Consider the following 5,595-nt stretch of genomic DNA (forward strand, 5'->3'; position numbering starts at 1 on the left):
TACACTTTTCCAGAATAGCTTAATTGAAGTCCTACCAAGATAGAAATGATCACTTAGCAAACCACATTTTAAAGGCATTTAATGGAACAACTCAATTCCTAGTGGAACTAACTTTTTAAAATAAAAGAGCAATAACTAAGAATTATTATGGTTGGATAACAAAATTGGATTCTCATATAGCTGCTTATTTCTCACATTTTCATGAAATATAGACTACTTGGAATTTCACAGTAGAAGACTGCAATGTCTATTTCAGCTGCTAGGTTAAGAATTCCTCAGGGGCAGATTCTTGGTTTACTCTTGTCAGGGACATTCCCCCAAGCTTGTGAACACATTAACACACACAGTAAGTGAGCAATGTTTGGAAAGTAATAAAAATAAATAACAAAATGCAAAATGTATTTCAGACTTACCACCCTTTCAAAACAAAAATCAATTGGGGAGGCATACAAAACTGATGTTTAACACATACACATGAAAACACATCTAGTGCTGTGTCTACTAATGATAATGTATAGATCCTGTGCAATTAATATTTCAACTGATGGAAGTCATTCCAGAGAAAGGTACCACTGACAGAGATTGACGAAACCTGTGCTCATTAATTATGACTATGACTTTCTCAACCTTTCAGTATTTCAGTACATATTACCTGCTTTCCTTTAAGCACCAGAGAGAGACAAAGATGAATAAGGCAGAATCTTTCAGTGGAAATGTTCAGATTATTGCAAGTATTATATGCAAGTATTATACACATGACATACACACACACACACACACACACATATATTCCTCTTTATTTGACACTTGCCTGTGACATATGCTAGGATCTTTGCCATTAATAAGCTATGTTCTGGGGGGAATCATATTGTCAAGGCTTATTCTTATTTTTAAAAAACTTGTTTTGCTTTTTGAAAAGAATAAATAACATCACAGCCTCCTTAAGCCTTAAGCCATTTTATTCTGTAACTTCCCACCCTGTGGCTTTCTTTCCTTCATTCTCTGTCCTTCACAGCACTTCCAGCTACCTTTGACATGACTGACATGCTCTTTGTTGAAATTGCTCCTCCTTGGTTTGTTTTCACAACATTATGGTCCTGGTGTTTGTTTTATCCATCATTTTAAAATGATTCCTCTGTTTTCTTTATTCTTTCCTCTTTGTCTTCATAGATCTCATACTCCTGGCTAGACATTTTTCTTTAAAATGCTAATCGGTCTAACCTAACACCTCCCCTCTAATAATAATTTTTATTTTTTCCCTAGGTCTCCCTTGACTAAACTAGCTTTTACTGCTTCCAACACATTGGAAATCCAGACAGTACATGTTGATGATTTTGAACACTAAAACTTACTATATAGTATCCTATGCCATTACAAGTGCATCTCCCTGCATGGACTGTCAGCTTCTTGAGGTGAGAGACTATGTTTTAAATCACCATTTTACATTGAGTGCTTGGTCAATGAGACCATGGAACTCCATTAGTAAATCGTTCATTGAGTAATGGACTTAAGCCTCTGAGGCTATAAATCTGGCACCTCTCACAACTAGTAAATAATTGGAATCAGCCTGCCTTGAGGTCTGCCTTTATAAAGCCTTGGATGGTAAACTTTCATCAATGTAGTTAAGGTTTCAGAAAAACAGGTTATTTTACATAACCCTGTAAAAGCATTTTAATATTTTTATCATAACTTAAACATTTATTTAATAGGTGATTTATTTTTCTTTGCCAGGGATTATAAAGAAAAACAAATACTCCAAAGAGTGGAGCTTATGGTGTGAGTGATTTTTCTGTGAAGATGGTTGAGATTATTGAGTAACAGAAGCAAGAGATTTTTTTAAAGGTTGGCTTGTCACTCCCCAGCCTCCCATTTTCATTGATGAAAAACCAGACTTTTAAATTATGTTGTTAGTTTCAAAAAGTGATTCACAACTGTGGCTGCATGTTAAAATTATCTAGGTTTACTTCCAAACCATAGGGATGGCTGGCCCCTCACTTTTTTGCTCAACACTTCCCAGAAAACCCTCAATGATTTCTGACTTAATTGATCTGGAGTGGGGTTATGGCATTGAGTTTTTGTTTTGTTTTTTTTTTAAAGAGAGCTTGTTTGTTTGTTTTGCTATATGGTACATGTGCCCTCTAGAGAGATAGAGAAAAACAGACACAGAAAGCGAGAAATCTCCCCCCAGGAGGGATGGCCACTCTCTTCTCCATTCTTCTCTCAAGATTTTGGGCACATACATGAAGCTCATGGGTTCAAGACTCAAACCATGGCCCACTACCTGGGAGTTCAGTCACATAACCATTATGTCATCTGCTGGTCTCAACATATAAATATTTTTTTAAAAAAAAAGCTTTTCAGAACATTTTAATGAGAACCCATATCTAAGTTTACCTCCTGGTGATTTAAAAAAAATCAAGTGGTAGTATAAAACTACATGTGTAGGGTCAGCAGATGCATGTAGGTTAAGGTGTCTGGATCCCACATGGCTGACTTTGTGATTCAAGTCCTTGACTGGTAGCTTGAAACTCATGCTGGCAGCATGTGCCCAAGTGCCCAGAATTCTGAGAGGAGAATGGAGGTGAAGGAATTGCCATTCCCCCAGGAGGCTTCTCTCTCTCTCTCTCTCTCTCTCTTTCTCTTTCTAGACAGCACATGTGCTCTATACCAAACTAAAAACACACACACACACACACACACACACACACACACACAAAGAAACTGCATGTGTAAAAATCAGTTTAGGAATCATAATTTTAAAGTTAGCAAGAGTATTATTTAATATCAGTTTCCTAAAACAATTGAAATATATGTACTAAAGCTTAAGTATAATTTCAACACCAAAAAATAACACTCATGCAGTCACTTTATAACACTCATTATTTCTGTTAAAATTTCTGGAGTACTTTTATTAAACAGCTTTTTGAGTTCAACTCTTTTACCAATAGGTGGCAGTAGTAATTTCTGTATTAAACTATATGGTGACTAAATTGCATATCCTTTAATGGAATATATTTTATGTATATCTCTATTAAGATGCCATTACAAGCTTCAGCTGGTGAAATTCTTTTTTAATTTATCTGCATGTGTTTCATTTAAGTGCTCTTTAATTACTAGAACACTTAGCATAATGAATTCTGAAACTGTGGATTGATTTAATGCCACAATAAAGATTTTCTGCTTTAATCCTTAATTAGTTCACTGAACTTGCATCCATTTAATATCAGTGACTAGAATGTTATTAATGATAATATTGTTTTCAAAGCAGAAACAATGCAATCCACTGAATTCTCTTTAACAAGATCAAAGTAAGGTTATGATTTGTGAGAAATAAGCTTAATATTAAATTAAAATACTCTCTGTACTCATGAGTAATTTTTAGGTTTCCTATAAAGTTAAGTAAAATCTATGTCAATCTGATACCAAAGTACATTATTACTTAAACAAAATGGAGAGTTCGGGCTGAGACAAATGATCTAGCTAATGAAAAGTTATTTTCCATTCTCTTGCTTCTCCACCTTATGTTTTTCTCTCCAAAACCACTTGAATTCAAGAGTAGTAATAACACACACCAGAATATATCCATACATATCCACACAGCAAGAAAGACACTAAGTAACACCAACACTGGCCTAGCTCTATTCTAGGGGTGCTAATTTCTACTCAAAGGTGTTTTTCTAAACTGTCTGAAGGTTTTTCTGGTTGATAAACTGCTAGGTAATAGCTCTTGTATGGTACTTTACTCAGGCAAACAATATGCTTTGGGTTGAATTGGTCAGCAAATTGAGAAATTTGTTCCCTAAAAAAATTAAAGTCATATCAAGATAATAGAGCCATTATAGGGATGCTTTGTTTTATTGTTTTGTTCTTAAGTTAGCCTTGAAATGGTATGTTAAAAGGAAATTTTAAATTCTGAAATGTCTCTTTCAGAGACATTTAATTGATTGCCCACAGACAATTATTATTGAATCTCTGATTCAGATTGTGGATCTATTCTTATTATATTAGTATGAGGTTCCCTGTTGGTTTGGAGAAACAATTTTCTTAACCTTGAAACATATTTTCTTTTCATAAGAAAATTTGAGAGGGAATAAGTAAGATACAAATGTATAGCATTTCTCTAGCACTTGGTGGTTTTGTACACCTTATTTCAAGAAGGATTAAAAATTGAGTGGTAGCAAAGTAAAAAGTGAAGTTCAAGTCAGTTTTCATTTGTCAACCTAAACCAAGCATTTTGTTGTTAGAGTTGTTTCTAAAACATTTTTTTCTTCCAGAATAAATAAATGCAATATAGATGAAGTTTTGTTATAGGAAAAAAAATTGTTATAGTATGACTCACTTTCTTTCTTTGCCCAATGCCTGCTCTCCCAGTATTCCCTAATCACACATGCCATCACTGTCCCATGCAAAACTCTTTTAAGCAATTCGAAGAAATCCCCATTCCTCTTAGGAAATACTCTCAGTCATTTGTTAATTACTAACTGTTCTTGAGATAATAGTGGTGCTATTAAAAGATTGTTTTTCTTTTTTAAAAAATATATTCCCAGGTTTGATTTATTAAACATAAGAGTAAATGTGGCTCAACAAAGCCAAAATTTACAGAAACATTGATTCTCAATCTTTTTTTTTTTTTTTTGGAGAGATTTTCACTGTAGGGTGCGTGCGCTCGCCAGAGAGAGACATAGAGACAGAAAGCGAGAAATCACCCCCCAGGGGGGATGGTCATGCCGCAATCCCTTCTCCTCCATTCTCCTCTCGGGATCTTGGGCACGCACGCACACGCGCCCGGTGTGAGTTTTAAGCCACCGGGTCCGGGACGTGAACCGCGGTCGACTACGTGGGAGTCCAGCGATATAGCCATTACGCTAACTGCTGGTTCCCTTGATTCTCAATCTTGAGTGCACATGAATCTCACCTGAAGACAGGATTACCAGATTTAGTAAATAAAAAACATAAGCGACCCAGTCAAATCTGAATGTCAGCTAAACAATGAATAACTTTTAAAATCTAAACATCTCACATGAAGTATACACACACACACACACACACACACATATATATGTATATATGTTTTTGCCATAGGGCACATGCACTCGCTAGATAGAGAGAGAGAGAGAGTGAGAAATCACCCCCCAGGGGGGAATAGACATGCTGCAATCCCTTCTCCTCCAACCTCCTCTTGGGATTTTGGGCACCCATGCACACACACCCAGTTTCAGTTTCAAACCACCAGGTCCAGGAATTGAACCACAGTCAGCCATGTGGGAATTCAGCATCTTAACCACCATGGCACTTGCCACCCCCATTCTTATGTATATTTTTAACTTGACATTCAAATATTACTGAACATTCTCTATTTTATCTGGCAACCCTACAAGGAGGTCTTGACAAAACACAGATTACTGGTCCACCTTAAGAGTTTCTGATTCAGTAGGGTGTGACCCAAGGATTTTCTAACAGGTTCTCCAGTTATGCCAATGCTAGTACCATACTTTTTAAAACCAGCACATATTGTTTAAAAGCTTAAGTTCATAAGGTAGACTGGAGTTTGTACTTCAAGTAAGATGCTTTATACTGACTAAACTGAATCTTCAC

This window comes from Tupaia chinensis, unplaced genomic scaffold, assembly GCF_000334495.1.
Source record: "Tupaia chinensis unplaced genomic scaffold, TupChi_1.0 Scaffold000406_1, whole genome shotgun sequence".
Lineage (NCBI taxonomy): Eukaryota > Metazoa > Chordata > Mammalia > Scandentia > Tupaiidae > Tupaia > Tupaia belangeri.